The 18,308-nt window shown below is 43.6% G+C and overlaps 1 pseudogene; it reads left to right on the top strand.

The window, feature by feature from the left end:
- Positions 1-7,635: 7,635 nt before the first annotated feature.
- The window catches only part of LOC114512524, a 76,224-nt pseudogene continuing 65,551 nt past the window's right edge, over positions 7,636-18,308 (top strand).

The raw sequence follows: 18,308 nt of genomic DNA, 5'->3' as shown, positions 1-18,308 counted from the left end.
CACAACTTCTGGACATAAAAACCAACAGGTATTGAGATTGTGGGACAGAAACTTCTGGAGTACAAGGCAGTTCCTGTTAAAGGGCCCACACATGGACATATATGGACTCACACTCTTTGAGCTCCAGCACAGGGGCAGCAGATTGAAAGCCACCAGAGACATACAGGGAGAAACTAAACTGTCCAGCATCAAGGTAAGAGTTGAGGGGCAGGTTTCCCCCAGGCAGAAGTGCCAGCAGAGGCCACTGTTCCTTTTCTGAGCCCTCCCCCACAGAGCTGGCAGGCAGGAACTATATCTGAGACTCTATCAATCTGGCTTACACTGCTTGCCCCATCCTGATGAATCAATGAGGCCCCACCCGACCCAACTTTCAGGCCCACCCAAGCTGTTTCCAGTGTCTTCTCCATATGAATGGCTTATCTTGCCCTTTGCTTCAGATTTTCCTAAATTCTCTCAAACAAGAAGCACCTGGCTTCAGTGGTCCCTGTACCTCTTTCCCCAGGCCCAACACTAGCAGTCCTGGCCTTGCCTGGACACCTCCAAGCCCAGTACAAGTAACAGTTATCTGCAGATTGCTTTGTAGCTTATGCCAGGTGGCCCTGGAAAGAACACATGTGGTGGCTAACTTTGGATGTGTCAACAACAGTCAAGGCTCAACTACAAGAGGACGATGTACATAGCCCACATAGTGGGCACACCTGGAGTACCTGACGTGGGTGATCAGGGAGGCTGTGCTACTATAGCCTCTAGAACACTTACTACACTATAGAACACCCTATAGTGACCCTATAGAACACTTACTACATTAGGTAACTCTGCCAAGCCTGGGAGACATAGTGGCTCTATGTAATACACAGAAACAAACACAGAGAATCTGCCAAAATGAGGTGACAAAGAAACATAGCCCAAATGAAAGAAAAGAACACAACTCCAAAAAAAAAAAAAAAAAAAAACAACTAAACAAATGGAGGCAAGCAATCTGATTAATGCAGAGTTCAAAACACTGGTTATAAGAATGTTCAATGAGGGACTTTCAGCCAGGATGGAGGTTGTAGGTAGATATACTGTGCCTCTTCCCACAACCAAAAGAAGGACAACAACAAATTTAAAAGCAAAAAAAAAAAAAAAAGAACAGAATTGCCAGAATATCGAACTGTATGGAAGCCTAAAAACAAGGAGTTAAAGAAGAAACATTCATCCAGACCAGTCAGTAGGGGGGACAGAGATGGGCAGCCTGGCTGGAGAGGATTCCACACAAAGCAGTGGCTGGAGGATGGGGGCAGGCAAGGTAGTAGCTTGCAGACTGAGTGAGGTGGTGGATGGCAGAGCAGGTGGTCCCACACTTGCGTATGGATAAACCAGGAGGAAAAACTAAAGAGCAAGACAGACTGTGCAACCCAAGGTTCCAGTACAGGGAAATAAAGCTTCAAAACCTGACTGAAAAAACAGTGGGGGGAGAAACTCCCAGCATCACAGGACAGTTTGTTGAAGAGACCCACAGGCCCCTCAAATGTATACAAAACCACCCACATGGGAATCAGCACCAGAAGGGCCCAATTTGCTTGTGGGTAGAGGAGGAAGTGATTGAATGCTAGCCAAAAGTCCAGCAAGGGGCATGTTCCCTTTTGGACTCCTTGCCCACATACAATGTCACAACACAGCATCATGGGTTGCCCCACTGTGGCAAATACCTAAGGCTCTGCCCCTTACTAAGTAACAGGCCTGCCAAGACAAAAAAAAAATATGGCCCAAATGAAAAAACAAATCAAAGCTCCTGAAAAAAATACAAATGATGAAGAGATAGCCAATCAGATGCACAGTTCAAAACACTGGTATTCAGGATGCTCACAGAAATGGTAGAGTATGGTCACAAAATAGAGGAAAGAGTGAAGGCTATGAAAAGTAAATTAAAGGAAAATGCACAGGAAACCAACAGTGATGGGAAGAAAACTGGGACTCAAATCTATGGTTTGGAGCAGGAGGAAGAAATAAACATTCAGCTGGAACAGAATGAAGAAACAAGAATTCAAAAAAAATTAAGAGAGGCTTAGGAACCTCCAAGACCACTTTAAATGTTCCAACATCCAAATCATAGGGGTGCCAGAAGAAGAGGAAGAGCAAGGAATTGAAAACTTATTTGAAAACATAATGAAGGAAAACTTCCCCAATATGGCAAAGGAAATAGACATCCAAGAAGTCCAGGAAGCTTAGAGAGTCCCAAAGAAGTTGGACCCAAGGAAGGACACACCAAGGTGCATCATAATTACATTACCCAAGATTAAATATAAGGGGAAAATCTTAAAGGCAGCAAGAGAAAAGGAGACAGTTACCTACAAAGGAGTTCCCACAAGACTATCAGCTGATTTCTCAAAAGAGACCTTGCAGGCAAAAGGGGGCTGAAAAGAAGAGGTCAAAGTTGTGAGAGGCAAGGACCTACATCCAAGATTACTTTATCCAGTAAAGCTATCATTTAGAATGGAAGGGCAGATAAAGTGATTCCCAGATAAAGTCAAGTTAAAGGAGTACAGCATCACCAAACCCTCATTATATGAAATGTTAAAGGGACTTATCAAAAAAAAAAGAAGATAAAAAACTATGATCAGTAAAATGACAACAAACTCACAACTATCAACAACTGAACCTAAAACAAAACAAAACAAAACAAAAGCAAACTAAGCAAGCAACTACAATATGAACAGAATCACAGAAATGGAGATCACATCGAGGGTTATCAGTGGGGAGGGGCAGGGAGAATGGGGCAAAAGGTACAGGGAATAAGAAGCATAAATAGTAGATACAAAATAGACAGGGGGAGGTTAAGAATAGTATGGGAAATGTAGAAGCCAAAGAACTTATATGTACAACCCATGGAAATTAACTAAGGTGGGGGAATGCAGATGGGAGTAGGAGTGCAAAGTGTAGGAGAATAATGGGGGGTGGGAAATGGGACAATTGTAATAGCATAATCAATAAAAATATTTTAATGTCTAAAAAATAAATATTACCAAGATACATTTTGTGAAAGTATATGTAATGTGTAAATTAAAATTATTAAAAATTATTGAAGAGAAAAAATAAAACAAACACATCTCTAAAAAAAAGAGTGGTCAATGAATTTAGTGAGAACCTCAACAGCAAAAAAAATGATCCAATCATAAACAAAGCATACAGTAATTGAAATAAAGAACAACTTACAGGGAATCAACAGCAGAGTGGATGAAGTGAGAATCAAATCAGCAGATTGGAATATGAGGAAGCAAAAAACACCCAAACAGAATAGCAAGAAGAAAAAATAAAGAAAACAAGTATAGTGCAAACAGCCCCTGGGACAACTTCAACTGACCAACATTCACATCATGGGTGTTTCAAAAAGAGAAGTATGAGAGAGGGAGAGAGAAAAAAAATTGAAAATCTACTTAAAAAATATATAATAACAGAAAACTTCCCTAACCTGGTGAAGGAAATAGATATATAAGTCTAGGAAGTACAGACAGTCCTAAACAAGATGAACACAAAGAGGACACACCAAGACACATCATAATGAAAATGCCAAAAGTTAAAGACAAAGAGAGAATCTTATAGCCAGCAAGAGAAAAAGCAGTTAGTTACCTACAAGGAAACTCCCATAAGACTGTCAGCTGATTTCTCAAAAGAAACATTGCAAGCTAGAAGGAATTAGCAATAAATATTTGAAGTGACAAAAAGCAAGGACCTACAACCAAGATTACTCTACCAAACAAAGCTATCATTTAGTATTGAAGGAGAGAGATAAAGTGCTTCCCAGAGAAGAAGCTAAAGGAGTTCATCACCACCAAACCAGTATTTTTTAAATTTATTTTAATTGTTGTTCAAGTACAGTTTTCTGTCTTTTACTCTCATCCCAGCCCACCCAAACCAGTATTAAATGAAGTGTTAAAAGGTTTTCTTTAACCTTTAGGTTAAAGGGAAGGAGAAAGAGGAGGGGAAAGGAGGAGAAGGAGAAGGAAAAGGAGAAAAGGAGAAAGAAGAAGAAGAAAGAAGGAGGAGGAGGAGGAGGAGAAGAGAGGGAGAGAGAAAAGGAGGAGGAGGGGGGAAGGAGAAAAAGAAGAAGGAGGCGGAGAGGGGAAGAAGGAGAGAAAGAAGGAGGAGGAGAGGGGAAGGAGGAGAGGAAGAAGGAGGAGGAGGGGAGGAAGGAGGAGAGGAAGAGGAAGAAGCAGAAGCAGAAGAAGAAGATGAAAAAGAGGGAGAAGAAGAAGAGAAAGAGGAAGAGGAAGAAGAAAAGAATATGAACAATAAAATGGCAATAAGTACGTATCTATCAATAATTGAATCTAAAAAAAAAATAAACAAGCGGAACAGAAACAGAATCATACATAGAACATTTTGACAGTTGCCAGATAGGAGGGGGTTGAGAGTATGGGCAGTAAAGTTGAAGAGATTAAGAAGTACAAATTGGTAGTTACAGAATAGTCATGGGGATGCAAAGTACAGCAGAGGGAATATAATAACCAAAGAACATATATGGACATAGACAATAGTGTGGCAATTGCCTAAGGGAGTAGGGTGGAGCTGTGTGGAGTGAGGCAAAGGGGGAAAAATTGGGACAACTGTAATAGCATGAACAATAAAATATAATTAAAAAAGAAGTTAAGGAAGATATGCAGACAATGTTTCATCAAATAGAGAATATCAATAGACATAGAAACTACTAAAAATAATCAAATAAAAATTCTGGAATTAAAAGTATAACAATGAAATAAAAATTTTATTACAGTGGTTCAAATAGTACGTTTCAACTAGGAAATAATGGGTGAACTTAAAGACAGATCAATAGACCCTGTTCTTTGTAATTCAAAGAACAGAGGGAAAATAGAATGAAGAAAATTGAGGAGAGCCACAGAGAAATGTGAGACACTTTTAAGCACATGAACATATATATAATGAAAATACTAGAATGAGAGGAGAAAAAGGAATTAATATTAGAAGAAATAATGGTTGAAAATTTTCAATTGGTGAAAAGCATTAATCTATATATCCATAGAGCTTGACAAAGTCCAATTGTGACAAACAGGAAGAAATCTACACCCAGGTACATCATAGTAAAGGTGCTGAAAGCCAAAGAGAATATCTTGACAGCATTGAGAAAATGACTTGTCATGTACAATGGAACCCAAATACGATTATCATCTGACTTCTTATCAGAAACAGTGGAGGCCAGAAGGCAGCAGTATAATATATTCAAAGTGGAAAAAAAAAAAAAAAAAAAAAGCCCCAGGTGTGGCTCAGTGGCTTGAGTACCGGCCTGTGGACCAAAGTGTTCCTGGTTTGATTCCCAGTCAGGGCACATGCCTGGGTTGCAGGCCAGGTCCCCAGTAGTGGGTGTGTGAGAGGCAACTACACATTGATGTTTCTCTTCTTCTCTTTCTCCCTCCCTCCCCCTAAAATAAATAAATAAATAAATACTCTTTTTAAAAAAGGGGGTAAAAGAAAAATTGTTGTGTGTTGCTTAATAACAGGTATACTTTCTTTTTTTAAGATTTTATTAATTTATTTTTAGAGAGAGAAGGGAGGGAGAAAGAGAGTAAGAGAGAAACATCAATGTGCAGTTGCTGTGGGCCGTGGCCTGTAACTCAGGCATGTGCCCTGACTGGGAATCAAACCTGCAATGCTTTGGTTCACAGACAGGTATACTTTCTGAAAAAGTACATCATTAGTTGATTTCATCATTGTGTGAACATCATAGAGTATACTTACACAAACCTAGATATTATAGTCTACTACATGTCTACATGCCTAGGCTATACAGTATAGCCTATTGCTTCCAGGCTATAAGCCTGTATATTGTGTTACTGTACTGAATCCTGTAGGTAACTGTAACACAGTGGCAAGTATTTGTGTGTCTAAACACAGTTAAACATGGAAAAAGTATTGTAAAAATGTGATATAAAAGATAAAGTGTGTGCTGTTGTGCACATTGGGGGAAGCAGGAGGAGGGCTGTGAAGGGAGATTAGATGTCAGGAGGAAAGGAGAAAGGGAAGAGAGACAAATGGAAAGAAAGGGAGAGCAGAAATCAAAAGAGACCTAGAGAGATAAAGCTTGAGATGAGAAATAATAAAAGGAAGAGGGTGAGGGGAGAGGGAGAAAGGGAGGGAGGGGAAACATGACTGGGAAGAAAGAGAAGAGAAAGGGAAGTAGGTTTGCAAATGAGTATGTGTGTGTGTGTGCATGCAAGGGTAGGTGGGCTTCTGGGATCCACTCCTCCTAGGTCCACTCTGTTTTCTTCCTTGCCAATTCTGGGCCCCAGCTGTGAGCAGGAGCAAAGGCATATAGGTACATGGTGAGTGGAGAGCATGCTGAGCTTCCTCCTTCCTCGTCTATTTAACACCCCCAGAACTAGCAGTAAATTCAACATCATAGTTAGGTCCAGCCTTTTCTTGCAACATTGCAGACAAGCTTTTGTTTATAATCCATTGTAATCTTATGGGACCGACAAAGATGGAGATTGCCAAAGTGAAGATGAGTGTCCCTGTGACCACACACTTCTCAAAGTACCTTTGGCAAATGTTGGACTCTGTCCCCCCAAGTAACTAAAAACAGGCCCCCTGCTATTAATTAGTACTGTATTCAACCCCATCCCATGAGGGATATAGGGGTGGGGGAGCTCAGCATCCTCACCTGGAAAAGGCAGTGAGAGCTACCTGGCAAGATGATGAGTAGGAGGAAGGCGCTCACACTGTACCTAACTCACCCTCATCCTCAGTTTCCCCTTGAAATGGTGCTCTGGGGTATTCCAACCCCCACCCTCCCAGGAACCCAGCCCACACCCCCTGCTGCCCTCTCAGATCTGTCCATTTGGCCAGGCCAGAACCCCCAGGGCCTAAGTCGGACAGCCTGGCCAGGCTATGAATAGCACACAGCCCTTTTCCTTTCCAAATATAAAATGTTTGCTTTCAATCAGGGGCGTCTGGGGAAATGGAAATTATAGGATTGGAGAGTGTCCTTGGGTAAAGAAATACCTCGAATGCCGAAACCTAGCAGGGCCTCTGATTAGGGCTGGAATAATTCTTGCTGTAATATAAACAAGCCTCGCTCGGCTAATGGGGGTTGGGGAGCGGGGCCGGGAAATGGGGGCACATGCTGCTCTTTGTTCTCTCCCCTCCCACATGCTTGTGCAGCATGGTGTGGCCTGGGCTCCAGAGCACTCAGGACACTAAAGCCTAGGCTCCTGGGTGCTGAGTGACCACAGACAAGACCCTGCCCCTCAAGGCCTCACATTCCTACCCTAGTAGGTAGGACAGATGGGTTTGTGGGTGTCCAGGCTCTCCGTGAAGAACAGCCAGCCCTGGCTCCTTGGACTTTTCCAGGCTTCAGAGCCCTGGGGCCTGGTCTGGGGGCTGGTGGCGTACAGGAGAGGAGGTCAGCTGGCCAGACAACCAGGGGAAAAGGGCAGGAGCCTAGGGAAGCTACTGTCAACAAAAGTTTCCCAAATTGTTGATCAGTCGGTCAACTAACACTTGTTAGTGTCTCTTTGTGGCACCAGAATATGAAGGTGGTAAGGACACTGTCCCCACTCTTGGGGGTACAGAGTCTAGTGAAGACATCATACACACACAGAAACCAGATGTCCAGCAACCATGTGTCAGAGCAGGTCTAGGATGGAACTTCAGATGCCCCATGGTGCCCTGGTCGGGGATGGGCGGGATGGTTCCTCATTGCTTAGGGCTCAGAGCCTAGCTTTGAAGGCCATGACCATGTCTTTGGGGCCCATGCCATTGGCCTTCTCATGGGCGGAGGTGAGTGGTGGGCTTTCATTCTGTCAGGTGCCCTGGTGAAGCAGTACCTCTATTACCCAGAGAAGAAATGTCCTTGAGAACACCAAGACCAGCAGGGTAACAACTGGTACCAAAGCCAATTTTTTTTCTTTTTGCAGAGAACCCTCTTAGGCTAATGTTTTTTTTTTGACACCCAGTTCTCAGATGTGTATTTATCTCAATTCAAGTGCTCAGCAAGAACCAGGAAGAATGTCTTACAAAATGGAGAAATTAGGAAAGTCTAGGAAGCGTTTATAAAAACTCACAAATCACAGAAATATGTAGTCACATAGGTTAAGGTCAAACCACACTTTGATTTTCTCTGAAGACATGGCCACATGGGCTTGGGTGGGGCCAGGAAGTGGCAGTGGTCCTGGTTCACTGTGTTTCTGTGGCCAGAGTCTCTCTTCTGTAAAATGGGTACAATGGCAAATAAAAACCAACTGAGGCAATATTGACGAAGGATTGTGGGTGCTTAGTGTGTGATGAGGTCCTACCCCAATGATGCTGGGGGCTTCTTTAGTCCACATGCAAGCCCTGGCCTGTGGTGCTCAGCTCAGTATGCAGCTCTGAGACAAGTCAGTCCAGCTTGTCTGGAAGTACACTGGAGGCCCAGAGTGTGAGTGTGAGAGGAGGTGACAGTGCTGGCTGGCATCTCTGAAGAGAAGTAAAGGTATGAATGAGGTGAGGGGACAAGGTAGGGTAACTGGATGGCATGGAGGCTTAGCTATTCCCCAAGCCTGAGAGCTGGGCCTGCACTGAGGGGTGGGGTTAGGAATACCAACCATTCTCTCCCACACTTGCACTTCCTGCTGCTGTATACAAGGATGCAGACTCAGGGCCTAGACACTGTTGGTAGGTCCAGAGCAGGGGGTGGAGGGCAAGAGAATATGGAACAACTTGATGACCTGCCCAGTGCTCCCCACAGGTGGAGACACACCCAGTCAAAGGGGCCAGGGCTGCTGCCTAACCTCTGCCAAGTGACTGAGTGATGGGGACTCAATGCTTATGACACTGTTCAGCATTTTAAGTGAATACCTGCTGAAAACTCTGTGAAATGGGACTGACAGGGCTACCATACATCTTGGGGCTATCAAGAGGAAGCTGTCACCTGCAGCAGGGGCTCCTGGTGGTGAGGGTGGGGGCCCTGCCCAGGAGGGTAGGGAGGGAACAGGCCCCGGGAATGTGACGGCATTGTTCTAGCAGATGGCCCCCACCGGACTGCCCGCCCTGGGCCGCCAGCAGTTCTGTATTTATACTACATTAATAATGGTTTAAACGTTCTCATAAATAGATGCTGATTAATTGGCAATCCATTTGCTGAATCCGGGCCTGCCAGACGGTTTCCTGGAGGCCTGTCCACATCCCAATAAACACCATCAGGGAGCAGGGCAGGCGCTAATGTAGCAACCCCATGGCCCCATGCCCCACTGAGAGCAATTTCTCAGGCCTGAAAGGGCCGGACCTGAAGCCCAGGCCTGCCTGGAACTCATGCATAGCAGGGGCCCCTGGTGGTCCCAGTCTGCTCCTAATAGGCTGTGGCTGTCACCGCTCACCCCTGAGTTGGTTCTAGTAGACGGTCTGTACTCAATTCCCACCCCAGCAGTGGCCTGGTCCTGGTACCTGGAAAAAAATGGGTTGTCCAGGAGCATGTGCTGCAAGGACAGGGACCATGTCCTGATGTTTCTCCTTCACTCACTCACTCATTCATTCATTCATTCATACATTCAGGCTGCTGTTAGTCATTTCTTCATTTAGTGGAGCTTGCCCATGGACAAGCCCTGAAATAGTAAAAGAAGGATCTTGCAGCCCTTTGACAGGCCCTCGAACTCAGGAGACCATTTTTGGAGGAGTTCTGTTGGAGGGAGACCTTCAGTGCATATTGAACCAAGGACAGGAACTCTGTGCCCAGCAAGTGGGGCCTTAGCTGAGTGTCACTACCCTGGACAGCCCCCTGAAGAAGTGTTCGCTTCTGCCCTCTCTCAGGTCTCCCAGCTCTACCTCCCCAGACTGCACAGTTCCTCTTCCTGTTCTCATGGCAGACTGTGTGGTACTCACCATGCAAGCTGCAGACTTCTTCTCTATAGAATGGGTACCACATTGTGCCTTACACACAGGAGCCTCCTTCCTGGTAGAGGGCAGAGGGATGTACTGGTCTGCTGCCCACAGTGCTGTAGCCCCCAGTCTTGCATCATTCTTGGGACCCCACATCACACTCCCTAGCATTTACTAAGCACTATCCTCATCATGCCACATGTGCCCATTTAACAGATGAAAACACTGAGCCTCTGACAGCCAACAGTCCAAGGTCTTCTGGCTGATAAGTGCCATAGTCAGGACTCAAACACTGAGTCCATTCCAGAGGGCCCTAACTGCTGGGCAATGCTGTCTGATGCTGGGCTATTGAAAAAATGAAGTTGGGAGGGATGTATGAATGAATTCTGCCAGCCCAGATCCAGTGAGCACAGGGAGAGGGGGAGGAGCCCCTGTGATTGTGATTGGTTTTTAAAGCTCCTGCAGACCCCAGCCCCAGACGAGGGAGGGGGAGGTCAAAGGTGGCCACTGATGGTTGTCACTCAAGCAAAATAGGCCCGTTTTCATTTTTCACTTGGGCCTAGACCCCTCCAAACAGACAGTGATTAGGCCCTGATTGAGCCTTTCCTCTGCCTGATGACTCCCACATGTGACCTGCTCCCAAATTACATGCAAATGTTCCGCCGACAAGCTGCTGAAAGCCCTGGATGCCTGGCCAGCTCCCGCCGCACAGGCGCCCACTGTGCAGGTGTGTGCAGGGGCCAGGTCAGTGGCCAGACACACCTGTGGGCCACTGCACTCCATAGCACTCTCCCCCCACTGGGATGTGCCAGAGCCTTAGTCTGCTCCTCTGTGGGCAGGGCATAATGATAGAGTGAGAAATGCCACCACAACAAGCAATATTACATGTGAGGTTATACATAAGAAACCTGAGTGCCTGGGCTTAGACAATGTGTGATGAGTCATTCCACATCTGTCTCCCAGTCTCATCTATAGAATTGTGACATGAGAGTTTCTGCCTCCCAGAGGTGCTGGGGGCAGAATAAATACATATATCTACTTGCTTGAAACAGTGCTGGGCAGTGGCATGCATACTTGTCACTGTCACCATGCTGCCTAGAGACACTACAAAAAGAAGGCACTGTGTGGCAGCCTACCTGGGGAAACTTGGAGACCATCCACATACATTTCATATCTTCTTAGATAGGCCAGCAGCTACAGTCATTGGAGACTTTCGCACCAGTCATTCCTGTAGGTGCCCCCCACACCTGTCCCATGAGGTTGGTGACACCCTAAGTCTCATTTTCAGAAGACCTAGAGAGGCCTATAATAGCCACGGCTGATCAATTGTGGGGGTGTCCTGAGGCTCCAGCCCCCATCTGCAATTTCAGAGCTGAGCCTGTGGCCTGCAGATGGCGGGGAGGGATGTTCAAGGGACACTGCTGTGGGTGTTTGAGGTCAGCCCAGGGGCCTCAGCTCAGTCTTAGCCAGCATCCCCCACAGACCATTCAACCTAGCCCCTCACAAAGCAGGACTCCACTCTGCAATCTCCAAGCTCTGTCCAAATTAATTCTGAGATAGGGAGTTCAACCTTATGCCTGGTAGAATACTGCAGCCCTGAGCCAGGTAAAGGATCCTCCTACTGAATGAAGCCACCTCCCTGGTGACCTTGAGTCTATGCTTTAAGGTCCCCCAGTGGGATCTTAGATCTCCCCCTCTCAATCACTCATTCATTTAATCATTCAGGCATTCATTCAGAGAAGTCTGACCATCCACCTTGTTGTCTCCCCACCCTTGGACATGTTTGTGTGCTTATTCCTCTCTGAGATGATCTAGTTCAAAGGTTGGTCAACTCTCATCTCAGCCCTCTTAGAACATAAGCTTCAGCGGGGCAGTAAACATGCTCATCTCCCTCTCCTGGGTCATAGTCACTGTGAAATGGAGAGAGACAAGAGAGAAAGGAAAGGAAGAAAGAGAGAGAGCAAGAGAGAGGGAGACAGAGAGAGAAAGGGAAGGGAGAAATGGTGATGAGGGCTGTGCTTTGGATTGGGGAAGTGGGAGTGAGGACAGGGTATAGAGAGTGGCCAGGCCTTTGCAAAAAGAGTGGGAAGGCAGATGGAATGGAGGTGGGGCTTTTGGGTTGAGCCATGTGAAGTGATCAGATCCTTTCTGGGTTTAAACTGAGTGGGAGGAGTGCGGAGGTGGGTGGGGAGGTGGGTGGTGAAAGGCTGTAGAGGGACTGCACACAGGGGCTCACTCTGTACACCCTCAGTGCTCTGGAGGGAGGCTGCACCCACCAGAGGGGATTTCCCTGAATCCCACAAAGATGCCCTAAGGCAAGCAGAGGTCTTGGGTGGGCTTTGTGGGGAAGGGAGACATGGACAACTGGACAGTCTGCCCCTGTATTGGTCTGTCTGTAGGTTTTAGAGTGGGAAGGACTGGACCCTGTTAATGGGGGAAGCAAGTCTGGAGGGAGGGGTGGGGGCCACAAACCTTTGGCTTACTGTGCTGGGGGCTCAGCCCTCATTGCCTCCATCTTTCCTCTGCTGTCAGACCCACAACTGTCCTTCACACAGGGTATTATCCTCAGCCCCACTGGTGAGGAACTGAGGCCCTGAACTGCCAGGAACTTGCCCAGGTTGATGGGTGGGCACTGACACAGGTGGGAACGCCTCCCTCCTCCCTCTAACCCTCATGAGTCTCCTCTGTTCTTTGGCAGGAAGCAGCTTACAGCTCAGCCCCTCCCTCAGTGGCAGGTGGGTGGCCCCTCATCAGCCTGATGTGGAAAGTGAAATAACTTCTCTCAATTACCCTTGAATCTGGAAACTTTTTGTGCCTCTGACATTTCCTCCAGCCCAGGAATTAATCAGCCCCTTGGCCATCCCTGCACTGAGGCTGGGACATGGGGGCACCAGGGGCAGTTGTGCCCCAGAAAATTATTTCTCATCGCCAATTATTGCCCATTAGAGCTAATGGTCGCACTTAATCACCACACACTTATCTGGGGTTTTTTAAGCCACTGGAATGGCTCCCCTCTACTCCTCCCCCACTGTGCTCTCTTGAGCAAAGCTCAAGCCATTGCCAGAAATATACTTTTTTAAAACCAAATCCCACATCTGATACCGTTTTGTTTGAAAAATGAGCTGCCCTCCCCTTTCTCATGTCTGCCGGTCCCACAGCCAGTTAAGTTTAGGGACAGAGATGGGACCTCCATGGGGCTCATTCCTAGGACTGTGGGGAGGTGGAAGTAACCCTGCAAGGGGGAGGAGACTTACCCCAGTTACCGATGAGGAAATTGAGTATGGTGAAGGGGGAGAGCAGGGAGTGCCAAAGGTCATATTGAGCGTGGTAGCAAAGCAAGGACCAAAACCCAGGCAGGTGGGAGTGAGGCCCAATGAGGGCCAGAGGGCAGCCCTAGGAGACTGTTAACCCTTGGGATTGAGACAGGTGAGTCAGATGGAGGGGCACTCCCACAGCTGCCACCAGAAGAGGATTAAAGGCATCAGATGGTACCAAAGGTGCTGCTGCCTCACTGCACAGACAAGACCCCTGGCCCAAGGGGTAGTAGATCCATCTGGACTGAAGCACTTGGGCAGCTCCATTCCACAACCTCTTTCCAGAGAAGTGACAGGGCCTCTCTGAACCTTGGTTTCCTAATCTGAAAAATGAGCCTCTGGTTCTTCAAAGGACAGGGCCACTGTGATGAGTCAGCCATCCCCAGGTGGCTTACCTTCTGGGGAGAAGGTGGCTGAGAGGCAGGTACCAGGGGCTGAGACCACTCCATCTAGCCAGCTGGCTTGTTCTGTGAACCCTTTCTCCAAACCCCATAAATTCAGACCAATCCTTACAAGGTCTACAGAGGTGCATCCACTCAGAGTTCTCAAGACCACCTCTTCTCTGGTGACACTGTGAAGGACAAGACAGGCCAATCACTGCTTCAGTGGTCTTGGGGATGGAAAAAAATGGACTGATAAACAGGCAAAAATTAAAAAACCAGATCATTCCAAAGCTTCCTATGGAAACCATGTTGGGGTGATACAATGGAACATGATGTGGTGTGGTATATGTATGTATATGTGAAGGTTTTGCAGTAAAATTGGTATAAAAGTTTATATATATCTCAGGTATTCAACATTATAATTCCATGTTTGTATATAGTACAGCTTTTATCACTGTAAGTTTAGTTACTATCCATCACAATACAATTGATCCCCTTCACCCATTTCACTCTCCCCACAATTCCCTTACCCTTTGGTAACCACAAATCTGTTCTACAAGTTTGTTTTTGTTTTTGTTTTGCTGTGTTTGTTTGTTTTGTTTTGTTTTGTTTTAGATTCCACATACAGGTGAACTCATATGGAATTGGTCTCTCTCCATCTGACTTATTTCACTTAGCATGATATCCTCAAGGTTCATTCATTTTATTACAAATGACAAGATTTCATTCCTTTTTATTGCAGAGTAATATTCATGTATATATTCATATATATGAGGTCTGTGCATAAGTTATCCAGCCATGTAATGTGAAAAATAGAGACACTTATTGAAGAATATACCAGAACCATTGCACATAGGAAAAGGATGTCTCAAGTCCCCTTCAAAGTGGGCACCTTGGGACCTCACACAGTTCTCCCAGTTGCCATCAGCTGCCCCATCATATTTTCCTGAATCTCATCAACAGCCTTGATGAGATTCTCTTGAAATCTCTTGCCTTTCGAAGGTGATTTACGTTTTGGGAAAAGCTGGAAGTCACAGGGCACCAAATCTGGGTTACAGAGGGGCTGAGTCGCCTGGGTGATTTGATGTTTTGCCAAAAAACTCCATGAGACATGATGCATGAGTGGGTGCATTGTCATAACAAAGCTGCTAATCACCAGTTGCCCATAGCTGCAGCCTTCTGAATCCTGTGAATCGTTTCTGCTGAGAAATGTTCAAGCTTAATGCAAAATATAATGCCAATTCGTTGTTCTACTCACCTGGTCATTTTGAATGTGATGGCCACACAGTGCACATGCTCACTCAAAGGCATCTACTGCCCCCACTGACTAGTACAGTAAAGTTGTCATTGTTTGCACATGCACATACCAGTCCACTCTAGTTGGCTGCCAGGTTACACCAATACTGTACAAACTGTTCTTGTTATATTAACTATAGTTGGACTTTCTCCAGATAGAATGAATACACACACACACACACACACACACACACACACATATCTCACATCTTTTTTATCTATTGATAGACACTTAAGTTGCTCCCATATCTTGGTTAGTGTAAATAGTGCTCTAATGAAAATGGAAGTTTCAAAATATTTTTGAATGTGTGGTTTTTTATTCTTTGGAAGTTTGTCCAGAAATGGAATGGTTGGATCATGTGGTAGTTCTATTTTTAATTATTTGAGGAATCTCCATACTGTTTTCCATAGTGGCTGCACCATTTTATATCACTACCAGGAGTGTACGAGGGTCCCCTTTTCTCCACATCCTCACAAAGACTTGTTTTTAATTAATTGATGACAGCCATTCTGGCAGGTGTGAGATGATATCTCATTGTGGCTTTGATTTTCATATCCCTGATGATTATTGCCATTGAGCATCTTTTCATATGTCTGTTGGCCATCAGTATGCCTTCAGAAAATATCTATTCAGATCATCTGCTCATTTTTGGACAATGTTGTTTGTTTTTATGTTGTTGAGTTGTGTGATTTTGTTATATATTTTGGATATTAATCTTCATTGGATATATAGTTTGTAAATATCTTCTTCTTTTCAGCAGATTGTCAATAGTCTTTCACTCTGCAGAAGTTTTTTAGTTTGATGTAGTACCATTTATTCAGCTTTGTTTTTGTTTCCCTTGCCTTTGGAATCATATCCAGAAAAAAACATTGCTAGGAAAAACATTAAGACTGATGTTAAGTAACTTACAACCTATATTTTCTTTTAGGAACTTTAAAGTTTCAGGTGTTATATTCAAGTTTTTAATCGTTTTTGCATTCATTTTCATGTGTGGTGTAATTTCATTGTGTTCCATGTGCCTATTCAGTTTTCCCAATACCACTTACTGTAGAGACTCTCCTTCTCTCATTGTATGTTGTTGGCCCCTTTGTCATAAATTGTTCATATACAGACAGGTTTATTTCTGGGTTCTCTATTATGTCTCATTTTTCTGTGTGCCTGTTTTAAAGCCAGTACAATACTATCTTGATAATTATAACTTTGTAGTATAGTTTGAAGTTGGGGAGTGTGATACCAAGAGTACCTTCAGTCTTTTGTGGTTCCATACGAATTTTAGAATGATTTGTTCTAGTTCTGTGAAAAAATTCATAGCAATTGAATAAAATGTGTAGATTGCTTTGGTGTAGTTTGGACATTTTAACAATATTAAGTATTTCAATGCATAAGTACAGTAATCCTTCCATTTATTTGTGTTTTCAATTTTCTTTCAACAGTGTTTTTTTAGTTTTTATTGTATAGGTCTTTCACCTTCTTGGTTAAATTTATTCCTAAGGTATTCTATTCTTTTTGATGCAATTGTAAATGGGATTATTTTCTTAGTTTCTCTTTGTGATAGTTTGACATTTATATATAGAAATTCCACAATTTTCTGTATACTAATTTTATATCCTGCAATTTTACCAAGTTCATTTATCAGTTTTAACAGGATTGTGTGTGTGTGTGTGTGTGTGTGTGTGTGTGTGTTTGTGTAGGCTTTAGGGTTTTCTAAATATAGTATCATGTCATCGGCAATAGAGTTGGCTTTATTTCTTCATTTCCATTTGGGATGCTTTTTGTTATTTTTAATCTTGCCTTATTGCTATAGCTAGCACTTCTAATACTATGTTGGATGACAGTGGTGAAAATTGGTGTCCTTGCATTGTTCCTGATCTTAGAGGGAAAATTTTTAAGCTTTTAAACATTGAGTATAATTTTACCTGTGTGTTTGTCATATATGGCCTCTATACCAACTTTGATGAGAGTTTTTAATCATAGATGATGTTGTATTGTGTTAAATGCTTTTTCTACAATCATTGAGGTGATGATATGATTTTTATTCTTTTTTTTTAAAGATTTTATTTATTTATTTATTTTTTAGAGAGGGAAGGGAGGGAGAGAGAGAGAGAGAGAGAGAGAGAGAGAGAGAGAGAGAGAGAGAAAGGGAGAGAAACATCAATGTGCGGTTGCTGGGGGTTATGGCCTGCAACCCAGGAATGTACCCTGGCTGGGAATCGAACCTGGGACACTTTGGTTCCCAGCCCGTGCTCAATCCACTGAGCTATGCCAGCCAGGTGATTTTTATTCTTAATTTTGTTGATGTGAGCTAGCACATTGATGGATTTATGAATGTTAAACTATTATTTTATCTCCAAGACAAATCCCACTTAAATATGGTGTATGATCCTTTTAATGTATTGTAGAATTTTGTTTGCTATTATTTTGTTTAGTTTTTTTTCATCTATGTTCATCGGGGATATTGCTCTGTAATATTCTCTCTGTGTTGTTTCCTTGCTTGGTTTTGGTATCAGGATAATGTTAGCCTCAAAAAAATAAGATTAGAAACATTCTCTCTTACTCAGTGCTCAGGGAGAATTTGAGGATAGATCTTTAATCTTCTTGGAATATTTGTTAGAATTCACCAATGAAGACTTCTTGTCCTGAACTTTTGTTTACTGAGAGTTTTTTGTTTTTAATTATATTTTATTGATTACGCTATTTCAGTTTTCCAAACTTTTCCCCTTTGCCCCCCTCCACCCAGCACCCCCTACTCCCTCAGGTAATCCCCACACACTTGTTCATGTCCATTGGTCATGTGTATAAGTTCTTTGGCTACTCCATCTCCTATACTGTACTTTACATCCCCATGGCTATTCTGTACTTACCTATTTGTACTTCTTAATCCCCTCACTTCTTCACCCATTCTATCACACCTCACCTCACATAGACAACTATCAAAACACTCTCTATATCCATGCTTCTGTCTCTGTTCTTGTTTGCTTAGTTTATTTTTAGATTCAATTTTTGATAGATATGTATTTATTGTCATTTTATTGTTAATAGTTTTGATATTTTTCTTAAATATAAAACATTTCAAATTAATATTTTATATATTATTTAGATATTTATATAAATATATAATTTATATATTATTTATATATTTTAACATATTAACATTTCATATAATAATGGTTTGGTGATGATGAACTCCTTTATTTTTTTCTTCTCTGGGAAACTCTTTATCCATCTTTTGATTATAAATTATAGCTTTGCTGGGTAAAGCAATCTTGGCTGTAGGTGCTTTTCATGACTTTGAATATTTCTTGCCAATCCCTTCTAGCCTGCCAAGTTTCTTTTGAGAAATTAGCTGACAGCTTTATGGGAACTCCCAGGTAGGTAACTAACTGCTTTTCCATTACTGCTTCTAAGATTCTTTCTTTATCTTTAACCTTTGGCATTTTAATTGTGATGTGTCTTGGAGCAGGCCTCTTT

The sequence above is a fragment of the Phyllostomus discolor genome, chromosome 3, assembly GCF_004126475.2.
Source record: "Phyllostomus discolor isolate MPI-MPIP mPhyDis1 chromosome 3, mPhyDis1.pri.v3, whole genome shotgun sequence".
Taxonomy (NCBI): Eukaryota; Metazoa; Chordata; class Mammalia; order Chiroptera; family Phyllostomidae; genus Phyllostomus; species Phyllostomus discolor.
This window is presented reverse-complemented; position numbering and strand designations above follow the sequence as displayed.